Here is a 22,504-nt window from a genome sequence, read left to right on the forward strand (position 1 = left end):
GATGATATGTTCAATGAAGTGAAATTCAGGGATGTTTTATATAGTGCTTAATAAATTTTGAGTTCCCAATGCTATTTTCTCATGGTTGTATTTTTAGTTTATATATATATATATATATATATATATATAGATATATATATAAAGGGTTGGTCTCTACACTTGGTATCAGAGCTTAATTGAACCCTTGAAACCTATGGGCCCATGCATGCATGACTAGTTTTGTGAAATATCTACTACATTCTACCCTAAAATTGTGTATGGTGACCTTTCAAGGCTCTTAGCTGTCTATTAGATGCAGAATCCCATAATTGTACAATAGAATTAGTCAAGACAACACCAATATGTCTTCCATCAAGTGCCCATTTAACACTGGTTATTGGACGAACATCATCATTGATTGTCAAGAGCTCAGAATTTGTGCTCTTGGAGGCATCCCATAAATACACCGTATTGCTAAGGGCTATCGATAAAATGTTATTGGTAGTCCAGTCCAATAGATTCAAGTAATAATCATCCACAAGCTCAGGGGAATCCAAAGTTCGCTCCGCAAACTGAGGAATATAACAACGTGATTTACTGGATTTCGACACATTATCAACAGCCACATTTTCAGAATAGAGGGACTGAAAATCCTCAGGAGGAGCAGGAGCTTTACTGGTAAAGCTTAGAATCCTGTATTTTTTGGAGGCAATATCTCCATCCTGCAATAAACTTGTTACAATCTCCCTCTTAGAAGATTCCTTGGAGGGCGTTGTATAAACGCCATTATTATCATTTTCCTTTTTAGTGAGCAGATATCGAGCCACATCAAAATCCACGGATCCCCTATGCGAAATAAACCTATCACTGTTTTTTATGAAAGGGTTGAATTCTCCTGCAGAGGGCGCCTTTGTTCTGGGCTTTTGTAGGGTTTCGTAGCACTCACATACACTGGTGATTCGAGGCTAGTCTTCATGCTTTACATATTGAAAAAAAATGGTAGCAACAATGCAGAAACAAAACCAAAAAACAGAGAGAAAGAACTACAGAGAAAAAGACACAAGTTAGAGCAAAATAAGGGAAAATTTGTAACTCAGCTTCCCTTGAGACATATAGCCAAATTATCAGAGATTTGATCATGAATATCAGTTGATTATCGATTGCGAGCAAAGATATCACACAGTTCCTTAAACCCTCTTCTACACAGACTTGAGACTAAAACTTCGCACAACGCTGGGTATATGAGCGACTTCTTTTAATAAAAATACCTGAGTTGCTCTGTGATCAGATATTTAATGTCCTGTAGGTACTCGACAATGTATGAGGGTTTCATTGTTATGGGCACAAGGGTTTCACGAAATTCTCTCACGCAGAGGTTTCGGTGCTTCTGATTGCAACATTTCTCGGTCATTACCAGTTTTATCCCAACATGTAAGTGTAAATTTATGCATGGAAAGATCATTGAATTTAGATCTGGTTTGTTGAGAAATTGCGTAGTGTCCTCTTTCAGCCTCAAGAAGACCAAACCCTTGATGACTGTGACAACATGAATCTAGCAGGCCAGATTTTGAGCGAAGAGCTACATTCAGTCTACTTTAAACTTATTGATTGTTTATGCTCATAGCGCAGTACTGAAGATTGTGAGGAGAAGTCCCATTGCAAATATCGAAGCTGGAGCGGGTGACCAGGAATGTTACTTTTTAAGAAAAATTACAACTTCTCAGCAACTGTCCCTCTGTTCTGTCTCTTGATTCACAGTGGAACTCAGGTTATCTTATGTAAAACCAATACAATCTCATTGGTTCCCGCTTAGTCTCCTGCTCTAAGATCTCTGAAAGAGAAGGGGAAAAAGAAAAGTTAGACCTGCAAACATTTGAAGGGTTAACGTCTAGGATAGACGTGTAATCTTACTCTCTGAAGAGCACCACCATATCTCGTGCTCCGTCCCTGGAGAAACCATCCCCAATGGTGATTCCGCCTTCTGAAATACTTAGAACACTAAAAAGTGAATCCGCTAACCATTGTGATTAAATAATATGTTAGGGTGTGCTTGTCCGAGTTATGGAACGACGAGGGATATGTCCTCCAATTCATTTATTTATGAAACAATAAACATTTTTTAAGTTTGAAAACAAAAATGTGAGGAGAAAATAGAATATGAAAGACGAAGATAATATACTCAGGTTGATTCAGTATATTAACTTCATAAATAGTAAGGTGTTATATGATATATGTACAATGCTTTTGACACAAAATAAGCATTCACAATGCTTTTAATACAAAACAACTTTACAATGTACAACTTCCAAATTAGGGATCAACATATATTACTCAGGTCATATGTATTTCATTTCCACCATATATTTTTATATTTTTTTTTCGTTACCCCAATCTTGTGCGTTTCCCATTTTTCATAAATTTTCAAAAATGTGATCGACAAATTGGAAAATATAATCAACATTGTGTGGCTAAATGTCTCTGTCTCTACATTTCAATCTTCCATCCTCTTGCAAAATATCTATGCAATTCATGCTTCAATCAATTCAATTCACTTTACGGCTATTCCAAGGCCATTTCATTTGAAGCTTGTTTTAGTTTGATGCTCATTTTGTTTGTTACTAGTTTTGTTCAATCTTTTTCACAGTTGTTTATTCACTTTATGAAATTGATGTATCTTTTGAGGGTTAGGTGGGAGATTTGATCTCCATATTTTATGGTCTAATCTCGAAAAAAATGATACACTTTTGAGAACTATTCTAGGTGTAATTTTTTTAGTAAAAAAAAAGATAAACCATATTCTTTAAATTTATATATAAAATGATTTTGAGAAATTAAGAACTCTATAATCAATAAAATATAAATTATATTATTTTATTCGTGTATTTATAGTTTTTATTAATTCATTTTATTCTTTCACGTTCCATATTTAATAAGTTTGGAAAAAATTGGACATCCTAGCAAATAAAAATAGTATTGGATAATTTTGGCCAAGGTAGATATTAAAAATTTAAGATTTTTGTTAAAATTTTGATAATTATATATAATTTTAATTAAACTTAAAATTTTGATAATTATATAAGATTTTTTTTTATGTAATTTCACAAATTTGGTGGCCAATATTTTGGTTTGAAAAAAAAAAACATTTTTTTTAATGAATATTATCACATATTGAGTATATAACAAAATGATGATTAAACTATCAAATAGACCAAAATGATAAATGTTGTTTCTCACAAGAATTTGCAAAAATTGAATAAAATGTGGGATCTTAACAACTCTAATCTTATAGTTTTATAATTTATGGGAATCTAAAAAAAAAATGCATGCTAAATGGAAGTATGAGATCAATGACGCCATGCAAAACCACTTGGTGTTATGACATAGTCTAGATACAATGGAACTTAACTCACCTCAACCTAAAAGGGTGTTCCAACTTATTCTATTTGAATGTGAAGTGGTTGCATATGTCGCCAGCATTCAATATGGCCAATATAAGCGGGATTTCACAATGGATAGAAAATTTCAACATCCAATATTTTGTGTTTGTGGATAGCTAAGCTCATTAGAGATTGTGAGAAATAAGGCAGTGTGCATTGGATTGGAATTTGGGTCAATCCCTTTGACAATTATTGATAGCTAAGCTCATAAAATCATAAAACATTAGAAAAATATTCTCTCACTCTTTTTACTAAAGACAATCTCAGTTTATGTCATGATAATGCTACCAACCACCTCTACCATTTACATGACATAATGTAATCTAAGCATACTATTTGAGTAGATTGATGGCATTCTTTGATTAAATTTTATTGGAATGTTTGAAATTGATAAGAGAATTATATAATCAAGAATTTATAAATGCATAGATTGTTCCTTTGGAAGTATATAAACATAATAGTAAATTATAAAACCAACCAGGTTGGTTATGATTTCTATTTGATTTTTATTTATTTATTTTTTATCTTATAAGGAAAAATCGTGTTAAATTGTGGCAGGATTCATTGGTAAACAATGGTTAGAAGAGGTACAAGAAGAGGGGGGGCAACAAAAGGGCGCAACATGGCACCACCAAAACAAACGACTCCTACCTCCCCACCCAATGATGGGGAAAACATCACAACACCAGAACAGATACTAGCTGGAGAAGTGTTGAATTTAATGAGATCGTTCCAACAAAAGTCTGAGGCATTAATAAATTGTTTGGAATGAGAGCATGGAGGACCTGTCATACAAAACGAAGTATCCCAAAACACTACAAGAAATGATGTACATCGCGATTTGGAAAAAGTAAAATTTCAAGAGTTTTGGGGGTCCACAGATGGTCAATCTGCAGAGGCATGGTTAGAAAACATGGCTATGTGCTTTACCCTGAGAGATTACACCTCAAATATGAAGACCAAGATGGTATATTCTAGCTAAAGGGAAATGCACTACTTTGGTGGAAGACATTATTAACTCAATTGAGGATGGATATATCAGAAGTAACTTGGGAACTATTTGAAGAAAAAATTAGAGAACACTACCTGTCAGAGGAGTTCCTTAAGAGGAAACTAAATGAATTCAATGCATTAAAGCAAGGGAGTCACTCACTACCAGAGTATGAGGCTCGTTTCATGGAATTACTCCATTATGCCCCTCATTTAAACACAGAAAAGCTTAAGGTGAACAAATTTTTGTATGGATTAAATGTTAACATTCTGGCCAAGGTTAGAATATTAATGCCTCACACTTTGCATGAGACAGTTCAGTGAGCAATCATTGCAGAGGAGGAGATCATGAGAAGTGGACCTAGTAAGTCAACAAGGCCCATAGGATCAGGAGTACCAAGTGGAAACAATATGGAGCGTGGAAATTTGCAAAGGGGTCTTGTGCTCAATCGTCAAAAGTGGTCAACAGGAATCAAAGAACACTATATAGGCATCCAACTCAGCATTCACACAGAGTACCTCAATAAACTCGTCAACCACAATAGCACTGACCTATCTGACAACACCAAGTCACACCACCTCAGCACTGATCCCAACAGCCCAGCTCTTTCCAGCAAAGTTCCAAAACAACTTTTGGTTCAGTTGGTAGTAGGATCCAAGCTCATAAGAGGGGGTGTTGGACTTGTGGAGGTCCTCACTATGAGAGGGATTGTCCTCAAAAGACATGTAATACCAACTCAACTAAGAATGTAACTACGATGGGGGATTTGGTGAAGGCTCATCGCCTCTATGCAGTGGTGAACAATCGTCAGGTCGAACACCAGTCCACTGTGTTGGAAACCTTAGGTAATATTGATGGTATGAGTTTTTTCATTTTAATAGATCCAGGAGCTACTGATTCCTTTATTTCTATAAATGCATTATCAAGGATTAAACATAAAGCAATTGCACAATATGAATTTAGACATGTAGAAATGGCATGTGGTATGAAAATAAATATAGGAAGGACAGTAAAGGATTGTGAGGTGGACCTAGGTGTATGTAAGACCAAGGTATCCTTGTACTCTACATTTTAGGAGTCTATGACGTAGTTATAGGAATGGATTGGTTGGAATGACATGAGGCACTCCTAGAATGAAAAGACAAGATTCTACATTTCACTGACGATGACGGCCAAACAAAATCATTAAGGGGAAAGAACCGAGCAGTGTCCCTGAGGTTCATCTCCTCCATGCAACTAATGAAATATAGGCGAAATGGATGTCAAATGTTCTCGGTGATAGCTCTAAACAATAAGGGTGATTATGAAAACCTTGATAAACATCCATTTCTTGTTGAATTTAAGGATGTATTTCCCGAATAACTACGCAGGCTACCCCCCAAAAAGGAAAATTGATTTCACCATCGACCTTAAACAAGGCACTGAGCCTATTGCAAAGGCACCCTTTTGTATGTCGGCTCTAGAGCTAAAAGAATTACAGATCCAATTAAAGGAACTGTTGGACATGGGGTTCATATGACCTAGCATATCTCTGTGGAAAACCCCTGTGATTTTTGTTAAGAAGAAGGATGGGTCTTGGAGATTGTGCATTGATTACCGCCAGTTGAACAAAGTGATGATAAAAATTAAATACCCTCTACCAAGGATAGATGACTTGTTTGATCAAATGAGGGGGGAAACTTTGTTTTCAAAGATAGATCTGAGGTCAAGATATCATCAGTTAAGAATCAAGGAAGAATACATCCCGAAGGCAGCCTTGAAGACAAGATTTGGGCATTATGAATTTGTAGTTTTACCATTTGCACTGAAAATGCCCTAGGTGTTTTCATGAGTTTGATGAATGGAATATTTTGAAATTACTTAAACAAGTTTTTACAAGTCTTTATCGATGACATTTTGATCTACTTAAAGACTCCAGAAGAGCATGACGAACACTTGAAGATAGTTCTTCAATGTCTTAGAGAAAACCAATTATACGAGAGATTGTCAAAGTGTTCCTTTTACCAAACCAAGATTCATTATCTTGGGCACATTATCTCTAGGGATGGTATTGCAGTAGACCAGAAAATATCGAGGCCAACATGGAATGGCCAACACCAACCAATGTTCATGAAATACAAAGTTTCATGGGCATGGCAGGGTATTATCATAGATTTGTCGAAGGGGTTTCGAAGATAACAAGCCCCATTACCGAGCTCCAAAGAAAGAATAAGAAATTCATTTGTACTGAAAATGTGAAGAGGCATTCCAAAGGTTAAAGGTGTTATTAACAATAACACCAATTTTGAAGGTGCCAGATATGGAACAAGAATTTTTGGTTTGCACTGATGCCTCCAAGGAAGGGCTGGGTTGTGTATTGATGCAAGAAGGAAGAGTAATAGCTTATGCATCAAGGAAACTTAGAACCCACGAAGAAAACTACGCAACCCATGATATAGAAATGGCAACAATTGTTTATGCACTAAAGATTTGGAGACACTACCTTCTAGGAAGGAAGTTTGATCTTAGGACTGACCATTGTGGGCTACAACACATATTCACTCAAGACCACTTTAATGCAATATAAAGACGATGGTATGAGCTAATTAGTGAATACGATTTTGATATCACTTACATAAAAGGAACGGTAAATAGGGTGGTTGATGCTTTAAGTAGGAGGCCTCAGATATTTTTAGTGATTCCCTTAAAGACAAATTTGAGGGAGAAACTGCTTGACTTACAATTTAAAGACACCTGGTACCAGGAGGTTAGCAAAATTTTTAGGGAGGATGAAATGAGGGTCCCAAAATATGAAGCATACTCCCTTGATAATGATAGGCTACTACGATTTTGGGGAAGGATATATGTGCCACCAAATGAAGACATACACCAGTTAATCTTGAATGAAGCACATCGCACAGTATACATGGCACACCGTGGTGTTAAGAAAATGAGTGCAGGCCTAAAACCATTCTTCTTTTCGAAAGGTATGAACAAGGACATCGTAAACTAGGGAGCAATATGCTTAGATTTTCAACGAGTAAAAGATGAACACATACATCCAGCAGGGTTATTACAACCCCATGAGATACCAAAATCTAAATGGGAAGTTATATCAATGGACTTCATTGTGGGACTACCAATTACCTCAAGAAGACACGATTCCATATTTGTAGTGGTGGACACGTTGACCAAAAGCGCCCATTTCATACCAGTTAAGGCTACATATAAGGCACCGAAAATAGCGAGAGTTTTATTGATGAGATTATGAGATTGCATGGAGTGCCTAGGAAGATCATATCAAATAGGGGAGTAGTGTTTATAGAAAGGTTTTGGACCAGTTTCCAAGAAGCCTTGGGAACCCAATTGAACTTCAACAATTCTTATCACCTTAAGACAGATGGGCAGACAAAGAGGACTAATCAAATCCTCGAGGACATGCTCCGGATGTATGTGATGGACCAACAAAAGATATGGGAGGAGTTTTTAGCCCTCATAGAATTTACTTACAATAATAGTTATCAGAGTTCCATCAAGATGGTGCCATTTGAGTTCTTGTATGGAAGACCTTGCAGAACACCTCTCAGTTGGGACCGACTAGAGGACTGAGTATTAATAGGACCAGAAGTGGTGCAAGAGATGAAAGAAAAAATGATTATGATTAGGGGAAGGCTAAAAGAAGCACAAGATCGACAAAAGAGCTATGCTGATGCTCATCAGATAGACCGAAGTTATGAAGTGGGAGATAGGGTGTTCCTAAGAGTAAGGCCCCAAAAAATCTCTATAAGATTTGGAAAGGGAGAAAAATTGTCTCCACGGTTTGTGGGACCTTTTGAAATCTTAGAAAGGAAAGGGTCGGTGGCATATAGGCTTGCCTTACCTCCATATTTAGCGTGTATGCATGATGTGTTTCATATTTTTGTTTTGCGTCATTATATTTAAGATCCTTTGCATGTTATTGACTTTGGTCATTTGCAGGTTTTGGACGAGGGAACAGTAATGGTCGAACCAGTTCGCATACTGGACCAACAAACTTTGCAGCTTAGACAACGGTTAGTGGACTAGGTTAAGGTCCAGTGGGACAATTATAGTCCTAGTTCAGCTACTTGGGAGGACGCTGAGGAAATGCGTCACCGTTTCCTTACCTATTCCAAGGACTTCGGGATGAAGTCTATTATTAAGAGGGGATCTATGCAGTGCCCCGCTCTAGTTGAATGACAATGATATGACATTAACACTTATTTAGCCCTAAGGCCCACACTTTAGTCTTTGAGGACCTCAGGTTAAGGATCCGAACACATGACTCTATTATTAGTGGTTGTGATATTATTGGTTATGATGTTTATGTATGTTCTCCATTGATATTATGATGAAGATATTATTAATGGTTATGTATTTTATCTATTGGTATTATGATGATTGTAGCATTAATGGTTAGGCATGTTCTCTATTGATATTATGATGATGGTAGCATAAATGGTTATGTTTGGTCTCTATTGAATTTATGATGATGATAGAAATAAAGGATATGTATGCTATCTATTGATATCATGATGATGATAGCTTTGATGGATAGATATGTTTTCTATTGATGTTATGATGTTGACAGTTTTGATGGATATGTATGTTTCCATTAATGTTATGATGATGATAGCCATGATGGATGTGTCCCCTATGTTACCTACTTGCATTAGTTCTGGTTCACAATGAACAATGATGTGAATGACTAGGTGATGTTGATGATGCTATTATGACAATGACTAACACTAAGAAACCTTGTTATTGATTATTGAGTATGGCAGGAAACCACCAGAGGCACTCGCATATGACGAGTTGACGACACCTGGTTTGATGAAAATTTATATTTTGTCTTTGAAATTCTAAGTCAATTTTGAAACCTGCTATATATGTTTATCTATATTCTGATGATATGTTAGTGGTTGTAGGCATAGATTAGTTTCTTGGCCGAATGACTCACATATGGGTGACGACATTGTACAATTGGATGGAACTGCATGGGAGGGGTGGGATAGTGTCCCTGATCTCACCCACTAGCACTCCCGCCGTGACTTGGGCTGGAAAGGTTGAGACACCTTCGCCTTGAAGATCACGTTGTCATTGGGGTAGATCCCAAAGTTGGGTCACTCATGAGTATCTTTACTAGGAGGCGCGCATCAAGGTGGATTCCTTGATCCCCAACACCATTAGTCTCACTATAGCATGCAACATAAAAGATGATAGTGGTCTCTGTCATTGCACCTATACTTTCCCCTCATAGTCACTAAATGCTTGAAGGGTAAGTGGTGTGGCAACCTTGGAACTTCAAGGGAATTTCTTAAAGGGCACGACCAACTTGGCACCCTTGGCATCACAAATAAATTGTTAGGCGTTACACCCTTGGAACTCAAGGGAAGTTCTTGAAGGGCACGACCAAACTTGGCATCCTTGGAATCATTAAAAATAAATAAATTAATAACTATAATCAAGATATGAAAACCATGTGAATTCACATCAAGTGGTAAATGATGGTAGAACCGAGTTAATTAAATCAAGAATAAAACCTAAGTTAAAGGGACCATAGGAAGAAATAAAATATTTGACCTTAAAAACTCTACCCTTCCCATGCTGGAAAATATTAGGTAGATAATGTAACTTAATTAGTTAAAAAGGGGAAAGAGGGACATAAATGTAAGGATAAAGATTAATCCTAAAATAATTAAACCTAATTAAGAGAAGAGGGTGGTGAATTAAAACAAGATTAATAAATTAAATTTTAGAGAACCTCCATGTGGCAACAACCAACATAAGAATATCCATCTAAGAGACAACTTGAGTTAAATTAGGGAGTAGATAGGGGATCAAATCTGTGACTTATCAATTGACTTAAGTAATGAACACAAATTAAGGAGTAAAAGGGGGATCAAGAGACAACTAGGAGAAGAAATAGGAATCTTGTTGAGGTGAAGAAAAATATTATTTTTAAATTAAAATTTAAGTAAATAATTTTGGAGATCCTTGATGAGAGAGTGACACATGGGTGGGTGAATAATCAAACTATTGGATTAACAAAAATAATTAATTATGTATGAAATGGCAAGTGTCACTTATGAGGACTCTTATAAAAGAAGGGGCAGACCATGGGAGAAAAGACTTTTTTTTATGCTATTACTGGATGGATGACACCATGTCAGAGTAGTGACTACGAGCTATAGTGAGTTTGGTGAGGTAGAGGACTTTAGAGAGAGGAATCTTGAGCCAAAGAGTGCTCTCCTCTACCATCTAATACATTCCTCCATTGTACAACCCCATTGTAGCTCGGGGGTCCGCGGGGAAGGAGAGTACCCAAGGAGTAGGCTAGAAGGTAAACTGGTGGGTCACAGCATTCAGAATAAGCACGTCGACATTCACACACAAAGGCGACCGATAACAAAGGAAGGCAAGTAGCAAAAAGTCAAGTTGAATCTCGTCTTCTGGTGAACAGTGCCTATGTTGTTATAATATTCTTTTGTATGACTTCATTATGGCTTTAGTTAATAATATGTAAATTAGATGATATGTTCAATGAAGTGAAATTCAGGGATGAACAATGTAAACTTTGAAACGGGAACTGATATTGTTACCCGTTTCGTAGAGAGCGAAAAAGTGACCTGATTTTGAAAAGGGGCGATGCAGAACACACATATTTTTTTAAAAGCATAGTTTTTGGCACTTTAATTTTTTTTATGTACATTACATTTTAGAATGAGTGATTTGCATTGTAATTTAAAAAAGTGATGATTCTGCATCATGTCGTTTTTTTAAAAGAGCTATTTTTTTAATTTAAATTTTCTAATGTATGAAATGTAAACAATTATTTTCTAAATTTAATGATTTTTGACACGTTAAATTTTTTTTGACATAAAAAAATTATATATATAAAAATATATATTAAAAAAAATAAAACTGTAAAATTAAATAAGTAAAAATAGAAAAATTAAAAAAAAAACATTAACAAAAACTAAAAAAAAAAAACAAATTAAAAGCAAACTAGATTTAATAAAAAAATTAGAAAATTAATTAAAAAAAAATTCAAAACTACTAAAATAAAGATTAAAAACATTTAAAAAAAAAACTAAAAAAAACAAAAAATTCAAACAAACAAACATTTAAAATTTTAAAAAATATAGTTATTTTCAAATTTAAAAAATAAAAAATAAAAAATCATTTAAAGAAAAGACATATTTTTTATTTAAAAGAAAAACATTTTAAATTTTATATTAAAAAATTTAAAATTTAAAATTTTGATTTAATATTTTTTTTAACATTATTAAAAAAAAAATTCTAAAAGATTAAAATAAATATTATTTGTCTCAAAAAATTAAATGCATTTTTTAATAAAATATTCGTTTTTTTTTAATATCATTTTTTTTTTTTTTAAATGGGTCAGGCTTACATCCCAGCCACCAAGGGCGCGGCGCAACTATAAGCCTGGTCCATTTTAAAATAAAAATAAGCCTCGTCGCCACGGGTGGCCGGGTGACGGTTGGGTGATTCCCAGAATCTCCAGGCCGCCGCTCGGTACAACGTGGGGGCGCGGCCTTGGGCGGCAGCTGGGCGATTCCCGGAATTGCTCGGCTGCCAAATTAGAGAAAACGGTAGTTAGAGATGAATGTCATGTGAACATGGAATTTTCTGTCCAGGTTACTCGGTAGAATCTCGTTTGCGATGTCAAAAATGATGCACACCAAACCCTGTAAATATAATGAGAAGAATATATGTTTAACAGATTTCAGTTGCATAGGTTGCAATTGAAGGCGAAACCTAAACCTGCTGGCTTTTAATTGAATATGGGTCAAGATTCTGATATTATGTTGACGTAGGTTTTAGGTTAATAAAAACCGTTAATGTCCAAACTATTATCATTATATTTTAAGTGATACCAAAGTTGTTAATCCACTTTATTAATTACTCATTTAAAAATCCAAGAGTTAAAATGATAAAATAATAACTTCAGTAACATTAACAGGGAATCAAATAACATGATGCCTTTTTAACATTAATAGGGAATCAAATAAATATACATGCATCATTTTGGAGTGGGTACAGTTATAATAATTGCAACATAACAAGAACAAAGCTTTTCTCGTTTACGTTAGGCGCCCGACTATCAATATATTTTAAATTTAGGAATTTCAATACTTATTCTAGTGTCACCCATTATGATTTTCAACTATAGAACAACAAACTTTATTTATTAATACTTATTTATTAATTAAAAAAATATTATTTTCCAACCATAATCAACTAATCTAAATCCCTAATGTTTTAGGTTAAATCAAAACCCTTAATGTCCAAACTATTATCATTATATTTTAAGTGATACCAAAGTTGTTAATCCACTTATTAATTCCTCATTTAAAAATCCAAGAATTAAAATGATAAAATAGTAACTTCAGTAACATTAAAAGGGAATCAAATAACATGATACTTTTTTAACATTAATAGGGAATCAAATAAATCTACATGCATCATTTTGGAGTGGTTACAAGTTAAAATGATAAAATAGTAACTTCACTAACATTAATAGGGAATTAAATAGCATGACACTTTTTTAACGTTAATAGAGAATCAAATAAATCTACATGCATCATTTTGGAGTGGTTACAATTATAATGATTGCAACATAACAAGATCTAAGTTTTTCTCATTTATGTTGGACGATTCCCGGAATCGTCTGGCTACCAATATATTTTAAATTTAAGAATTTTAATTTCTAAATTCCAGGAAAGTATCATTTATTATAGTGTTACCCATTATGATTTTCAACCATAGAACAACAAACTTTATTTATTAATACTTATTTATTAATTAAAAAAATATTATTTTCCAACCAGAATCAACTAATCTCAATCTCTAATGTTTTAGGTTATATCAAAACCCTTAATGTCCAAACTATTATCATTATATTTTAAGTGATACCAAAGTTGTTAATCCACTTTATTAATTCCTCATTTAAAAATCCAAAAGTTAAAATGATAAAATAGTAACTTCAGTAACATTAACAGGGAATCAAATAACATAATACTTTTTTAACATTAATAGGGAATCAAATAAATATACATGCATCATTTTGGAGGGGTTACAGTTATAATAATTGCAACATAACAACATCAAAGCTTTTCTCGTTTACGTTAATTGCAACATAAGAAGATCAAAGCTTTTCTCGTTTATGACGGGGATTCCCGCAATCGTCCGGCTGCCAATATATTTTAAATTTAGGAATTTTAATTTCAATCTAATTCCTCTAAATTCCATCAAAGTATCATTTATTCTAGTGTCACCCATTATGATTTTCAACCATAGAACAACAAACTTTATTTATTAATACTTATTTATTAATTAAAAAAATATTATTTTAAAATTAGAATCAACTAATCTCAATCCCTAATTTTTTAGGTTAAATCAAAATCCTTGATGTTCAAACTATTATCATTATATTTTAAGTGATACCAAAGTTGTTAATCCACTTTATTAATTTCTCATTTAAAAATCCAAGAGTTAAAATGATAAAATAGTAACTTCAGTAACATTAATAGAGAATCAAATAACATGATACTTTTTTAACATTAATAGGAATCAAATAAATCTACATGCATCATTTTGGAGTGGTTACAGTTATAATAATTGCAACATAACAAGACCAAAGCTTTTCTCGTTTATTCCAGGAATTATCAGGCTGCCGATATATTTTAAATTTAGGAATTTTAATTTGAATCTAATTCCTCTAAATTCCGGCAAGGTATCATTTATTCTAGTATCACCCATTATGATTTTCAATCATACAACAACAAATTTTATTTATTAATACTTATTTATTAATTCAAAAAAATATTATTTTCCAACGATAATCAACTAATCTCAATCCCTAATGTTTTAGGTTAAATCAAAACCCTTAATGTCCAAACTATTATCATTATATCTTAAGTGATACCAAAGATGTTAGTCCACTTTATTATTTCCTCAACAAATCTCAATCCCTAATGTTTTAGGTTAAATCAAAACCCTTAATGTCCAAACTATTATCATTATATCTTAAGTGATACCAAAGATGTTAGTCCACTTTATTATTTCCTCGTTTAAAAATGCAAGAGTCAACATGATAAAATAGTAACTTCAGTAACATTAACATAGAATCAAATAACATGATACTTTTTTAACATTAATAGGGAATCAAATAAATCTACATGCATCATTTTGGAGTGGTTACAGTTATAATAATTGCAACATAACAAGATCAAAGCTTTTCTTGTTTACGTGGGGCAATTCCTGGAATCGAAATACTACCAGTATTTTAAATTTAGGAATTTTAATTTGAATCTAATTCCTCTAAATTCCAGCAAAGTATCATTTATTCTAGTGTCACCCATTATGATTTTCAACCATAGAACAACAAACTTTATTTATTAGTACTTATTTATTAATTCAAAAAAATATTATTTCACAACCAGAATCAATTAGTCTCAGTCCCTAATGTTTTAGGTTAAATCAAAACCCTTAATGTTCAAACTATTATCATTATATTTTAAGTGATACCAAAGCTGTTAATCCACTTGATTAATTCCTCATTTAAAAATCCAAGAGTTAAAATGATAAAATAGTAACTTCGATTAACATTAACAGGGAATCAAATAACATGATACTTTTTTAACATTAATAGGGAATCAAATAAATCTACATGCATCATTTTGGAGTGGTTACATTTATAATAATTGCAACATAACAAGATCAAAGCTTTTCTCCTTTACATTGGGCGATTCCTCGAATCGCCTTGTTGCCAATATATTTTAAATTTTTAATTTCAATCTAAATCCTCTAAATTCCGGCAAAGTATCATTTATTCTACTGTCACCGATTATGATTTTCAACCATAGAACAACAAAGTTTATTGATTAATACTTATTTATTAATTCAAAAAAATATTATTTTCCAACCAGAATCAACTAATATCAATCCCTAATGTTTTAGGTTAAATCAAAACCCTTAATGTCCAAACTATTATCATTATATTTTAAGTGATACCAAAGTTTTTAATCCACTTGATTAATTCCTCATTTAAAAATAAAAGATTTAAAATGATAAAGTAGTAATTTCAGTAACATTAACAGGGAATCAAATAACATGATACTTTTTTAACATTAATAGGGAATCAAATAAATCTACATGCATCATTTTGGAGTGGTTATAGTTATAATAATTGCAACATAACAAGATCAAAGCTTTTCTCATTTACGTTGGGCGATTCCCAGAATAGCCCGCCTGCCAATATATTTTAAATTTAGGAATTTTAATTTCTAAATTCCGGAGTATTATTTATTCTAGTGTCACCCATTATGATTTTCAACCATAGAACAACAAACTTTATTTATTAATTCAAAAAAATATTATTTTCCAACCAGAATAAACTAATCTGAATCCCTAATGTTTTAGGTTAAATCAAAACCCTTAATGTCCAAACTATTATCATTATATTTTAAGTGATACCAAAGTTGTTAATCCACTTTATTAATTCATCATTTAAAAATCCAAGAGTTAAAATGATAAAATAGTAACTTTAGTAACACGATACTTTTTTAACATTAGTAGGGAATCAAATAAATCTACATGCATCATTTTGGAGTGGTTACAGTTATAATAATTGCAAAATAACAATATCAAAGCTTTTCTTGTTTAGGTGGGCGGACCCGGAATCACCCTGCTGCCAATATATTTTAAATTTAGGAATTTTAATTTGAATCTAATTCCTCTAAATTCCAGCAAAGTATGATCTATTCTAGTGTCACCCATTATAATTTTCAACCATAGAACAACAAACTTTATTTATTAATACTTATTTATTAATTCAAACAAATATTATTTTCCAACTAGAATCAACTAATCTCAATCCCTAATGTTTTAGGTTAAATCAAAACCCTTAATGTCCAAACTACTACCATTATATTTTAAGTGATACCAAAGTTGTTAATGCACTTTATTAATTCCCCATTTAAAAATCCAAGAGTTAAAATGATAAAATAGTAACTTAAGTAACATTAAGAGGGAATCAAATAACATGACATTTTTTAACATTAATATGGAATCAAATAAATCTACATGCATCATTTTGGAGTGGTTACACTTATAATAATTGCAACATAACAAGATCAAAGCTTTTCTAGAGATTCCAGGAATTGCCTGGCTACCAATATATTTTAAATTTAAGAATTATAATTTGAATCTGATTCCTCTAAATTCCGGCAAAGTATCATTTATTATAGTGTCACCTATTATGATTTTAAACCATAGAACAACAAGCTTTATTAATTAATACTTATTTATTAATTCAAAAAAATATTATTCTCCAATTGGAATCAACTAATATCAATCCCTAATGTTTTAGGTTAAATCAAAACCCTTAATGTCCAAACTATTATCATTATATTTTAAGTGATACCAAAGTTGTTAATCCACTTTATTAATTCCTCACTTAAAAATCCAAGAGTTAAGATGATAAAATAGTAACTTCAGTAACATTAACACGGAATCAAATAACATAAATACTTTTTTAACATTAATCGGGAATCAAATTAATCTACATGCATCATTTTGGAGTGGTTACAGCTATAATAATTGCAACATAACAAGATCAAAGCTTTTCTCGTTTACGTTGGGCGATTCCCAGAATCGCCCAGCTGCCAATATATTTTAAATCTATGAATTTTAATTTAAATCTAATTCCTCTAAATTCCAGCAAAGTATCATTTATTCTAGTGTCACCCATTATGATTTTCAAACATAGAACAACAAACTTTATTTATAAATACTTATTTATTAATTCAAATAAATAATATTTTCCAACCAGAATCAACTAATCTCAATCCCTAATGTTTTAGGTTAAATCAAAACCCTTAATATCCAAACTATTATCATTATATTTTAAGTGATACCAAAGTTGTTAGTCCACTTTATTATTTCCTCATTTAAAAATCCAAGAGTTAGAATGATAAAATAGTAACTTCAATAACATTAACAGGGAATCAGATAACATGATACTTTTTTAACATTAATAGGGAATCAAATAAATCTACACGCATAATTTTGGAGTGGTTACAGTTATAATAATTGCAACATACCAAGATCAAAGCTTTTCTCGTTTACGTTGGGCGATTCCCAGAATCGCCCGGCTGCCAATATACATTAAATTTAAGAATTTTAATTTGAATCTAATTCCTCTAAATTCCCGCAAAGTATCATTTATTCTAGTGTCACCCATAATGATTTTCAACCATAGAACAACAAATTTTATTTATTAATTCAAAAAAATATTATTTTCCAACTAGAATTAACTAATCTCAATCCCTAATATTTTAGGTTAAATCAAAACCCTTAATATCCAAACTATTATCATTATATAATAAGTGATACCAAAGTTGTTAATCCACCTTATTAATTCCTCATTTAAAAATCCAAGAGTTAATATGATAAAATAGTAACTTCAGTAACATTAACAATGAATCAAATAACATGATACTTTTTTAACATTAATAGGGAATCAGATAAATCTACATGCATCATTTTTCAGTGGTTACAGTTATAATAATTGCAACATAACAAGATGAAAGATTTTCTTGTTTACCTTGGGCGATTCCTGGAATCACCTAGTTGCCAATATATTTTAAATTTAGGAATTTTAATTTCTAAATTCCCACAAAGTATCATTTATTCTAGTGTCACCCATTATGATTTTCAACCATAGAACAACAAAATTTATTCATTAATTCAAAAAAATATTATTTTCCAACCAGAACCAACTAATCTCAATCCCTAATGTTTTAGGTTAAATCAAAACCCTTAATGTCCAAACTATTATCGTTATATTTTAAGTGATACCAAAGTTGTTAATCCACTTTATTAATTCCTCATTTAAAAATCCAAGAGTTAAGATGATAAAATAGTAACTTCAGTAACATTAACAGGGAATCAAATAACATGATACTTTTTTAACATTAATAGGGAATGAAATAAATCTACATGCATCATTTTGGAGTGGTTACAGTTATAATAATTGCAACATAACAAGATCAAAACTTTTCTTGTTTAGTTTTGGCGATTGCCGGAATCGCCCAGCTGCCAATATATTTTAAATTTAGGAATTTTAATTTGAATCTAATTCTTATAAATTCCAACAAAGTATCTTTATTCAAGTGTCACCCATTATCATTTTCAACCGTAGAACAACAAACTTTATTTATTAATACTTATTTATTAATTCAAAAAAATATTATTTTCCAACCAGAATCAACTAATCTCAATCCCTAATGTTTTAGGTTAAAGCAAAACCCTTAATGTCCAAACTATTATCATTATATTTTATGTCACGCCCCTAGGCCTGCGGTACTCTTTCAACCGCTCTTGGCGAGGTGCGGCACCAACGAACACTTTCTTTTCACCAATACTTATGTTCATGGACTACGCCTAACCATATGTCCTACTTAGTTTGTGTTTCTCAAGCAAGTAATTATTATGTTTCCTTTATACCAATGAACACCCATACACATTCATTATCATTAGAAATTATAGAAGAGAACACAATTGCACAGTATAAAGGGAGGGCCAACTCCCTGAACAATGAGTCTGCCCGAATAATATATTATACAATCTTTCAATGTTACAAATCTTTACAAGTATACTTGGGAAACACCAAGTTTCATACTTAGCCAAATTTACAATTTGTCACACCTTCGTGTGCCAACCAAAGTTCCTTGCTCAAGCTGGGTGGACGTGCCCTCACACGAGCTGCCAACCGCACTTCTCAACCGAACCTTGCTTCTTCATGCACGATGGGCGGGCGACCTCACCAAGTCACTGAGACAGCCTCGTTTCTCCTTCGCACAACGGTCTCACTAAAACTCCACCGCGTTATGTTTGCACGCCGGACGACTTCACCAAGTCTCAACCCGCGCTCCTCATCCAAATGGCAGGCACTCCTACCCGCGCCCTCGCCTTTCCTTCCAAGCTCGTGCTACCATGTGGAGCTGCCCAAGGTTGGGCGCATTATAACTGCACCTTCCCTTCTTGATGCAGCTCGCACTTCCCTTCGCACTTCGCACTTATCAAAAGACTTGCTCGAATTGTTCGCTCCAAATGAATCCATCACATAGTTTATTAATACGAGTGGAAGGGAGTCAAGCTACCCAAGCCGACTCGTACTCCATATGTTTAAACGCCCCTACGCATCACAACTTGCCATCAAACGTATGTCGGCCTCCATTGTGTTTGTAGGTCGGCTCGTGGGTTGAGCCCACGCTCCCCACGCTATAAACAAGGCTCGCCCTCCTTCCTTATGCGCACTTTCACACATCTCCATCACACATTAAGTCAAGAGCTCGCACTTCATCCTTTCATCCAACCACTTGCTCACCAAGTGAAGTCGTCGCACATTGGGTGGGTGTGCCAAGAACCGCAGGTCCTTCCATTTTCCTCCACCTGAAATCATTGTCGTCCTCGACAACATCCCATCCTGGTAGCCATCCACCAAGATCAACATCAAAAACTATCTCATCCTCGGTCCATGATATTGACTCCTCCACATACTGCAAATATCGCTACAACATATGTAGAACCACCATCTCCATCATGTTTCATCCCATCCTGTGAATTGTCATCCTTCTTGCATGCCTGATGTCAACATCTCTCTGGTACACTGCTAGCTCCCATGACTTGAACTAGTCGGGTGATCAGTCCAACTGTCACGCTCAAATCATAAGAATGTCCATCCTTATGCTTTCACCAGTCTATCTCAGATTCTGCCACATCCCGGACTCACCAAGAATCTCACCCATGCTCAGGTCCATGGAAACTCCATCCCATCTGCAACATGTCATGATGCTTGATGCTGAACCATCCCTGCACCATCTGTCATACTTGCTCAACCTGTTTTAAGGACTCACTGCCATGAGCAGCTAACTATGAGTCCCATCTTCTATGTCATCTAAGAATATGTAGAGGGAGTAGAGATTGAAGGCTCACCCTCACTAATAAGCTCAATACATCTGTCAGGATTCTCTATCTCCATCCTCTGTAGATATGCAACCCGATCCTCCTCTCAGACATTTGGCCTCACATAAGCCTCCTCATCATCATCATCATCCTCAACCACTTCTAGCCTTCTTGACAAATCCAAGATACTATCAGATAGTGTCCTGATGACCAATGACTGCTCAGTAAGCTTTGTCTCAACTGCAGACAACCACTTACTCATGTCTTCCATTCGCTTCTCGTCCTCCATTTGCATCACTGCTAGTTTACAATCAAGCCTTGTCACACCAATGGTTGGAACACCAATGGGTACATCTTCCCTTCCATTGTAAATGTACAGCTTCTTCAAATGTGGAACAATCATAGCATCAAATTGTTTCAAGAATTCCATCCCCAGCACAGCGTCATAGTCATCAATCCGCACTATAGTGCAGTCGACTTTCCTGGTCCACTCACCTAGTGTTGTGTCCACTCTTTCAGCTACACCAAAACACAATCAGGAGGAGAATTCATTGTCTTCATTTGTGCCTTTACTGGTACAAACTTCAGCCCAATCCTTCTCGAAGTATCTTCACTCATGAAGTTGTGAGTAGCCCCACTATCCACCATAGTGAGTATATCAGCACTCCCAATCTTCATCTAAACATACTCCAAACTGTTCCTCTCAGGATCCCTCCGAGAGACCACCTTTGTAGCAACAGCAGCTCCAAGAATCTGCATCATCCCCACAGAAGCTTCCTCATTCTTCGTATTAGATTGTGCAATAGCAGCCACTTTCGGTCTTGAAGGACAATTCTTCACCATATGTGGTTTAGCACATATCCAACACTTCAAAGCTTTCTTCGTCTTCGAATTGTCATCCGATTTCGAAGCATCATCCTTCTTCTTCTCTTTCGGCTTATCGGACTTCTTCTTCCTATCATCAGAAGTCTCATCACAATGCTCCACCAACCTGTCCACAGTAGCAAAAGCTTCCTCAAGTGTCTTAATCTTCTGCCTCTTCACTTCATTGCGAGCCCAAGGCTTCAATCCAATAATAAAGTTGAACACCTTGTCCCTCTCTGCCATGTTAGGAAGTTCCAGAACCGCAGAACTGCACTTGCAAACTCCTGCTGATATGTCTGTAAGTTCCCTATCTACTTAATGAACTTAATCTTCATCCTTGCTTCCCATGTTTCATCCTGAGGACTAAAATGGGTCTGCAAAGCTTTCTTCATGTCATCCCACGAAGTTATGTCATCAGCACTACCATTGGCAATATGATCCATCCTCCTTCACCACCACATCTTAGCATTATTTGTCAAGAATTGAGCAGCTACCTTCACCTTTGTCTCATCATCGAATAGACCCAAGCATTCCAAGTATTGCTCCATATCCCAGAGAAAGTTGCCAAGAGTTTTCGCACTCCTTGTACCATCATAAGATTCTGGTTCCTTGACTTTCACATGAGGCACTCCTCCACCTGAGTTATGCCTCACGGTCCTCTTCAACACTGTGATCTCATCTATGGCTTCATCAAGAGATTTATGCAAGTTCAAGATTTCTGCCAAACCTCGATCTCTTGCCTCTTCAATCTCCTTGACCTTTACTTCAAGTTGTGTACACATAAGATCAGTGTACTCGTGTTGATTCTGGAGTTCATCGAATTCTTCCCTCATCTTTGAATTTGCCTCTTTATCCTTCATGACCAAGTTCATCTTCGCAGTCCAATAAGATTCCAAGTCCTCCATTCTTTCCAACACCTTTTCAATGAAAGCTAGCGAAGCATCCTTCGCAACATGGCTAGATTCTCCAACCTGAGATTCACCTGCCATTTCTAACAGCTTCCTTCTTTGTGATCTAGTTTCAACCATCCAATAGCTTCACCAAGTTGCCTACAATCATGAACCAGCGCTTCTTCCACTTATATGTGAAACAACTTCCTTCACCTCCAAGTACCTGCTTCACTGTCACCAATTGTCAAGTGTATGCGCACCTGCTTCACCCAACTTCCTGCAAGACTCCTCCAAGTCTTCAGACTAGCTCTGATACCAACTCTCATGCCCCCAAGCCTGCGGTAGTCTTT

General features: G+C 34.4%; 1 pseudogene; it reads right to left on the bottom strand.

The window, feature by feature from the left end:
• Positions 1 to 245: 245 nt before the first annotated feature.
• LOC149149519 (cell division cycle 20.2, cofactor of APC complex pseudogene) lies at positions 246 to 22,253 on the bottom strand (annotated as a pseudogene).
• Positions 22,254 to 22,504: the final 251 nt, after the last annotated feature.

Source organism: Pinus tabuliformis, chromosome 9, assembly GCF_031772625.1.
Source record: "Pinus tabuliformis cultivar Carrire ecotype Pingquan chromosome 9, CPIR1, whole genome shotgun sequence".
NCBI lineage: Eukaryota > Viridiplantae > Streptophyta > Pinopsida > Pinales > Pinaceae > Pinus > Pinus tabuliformis.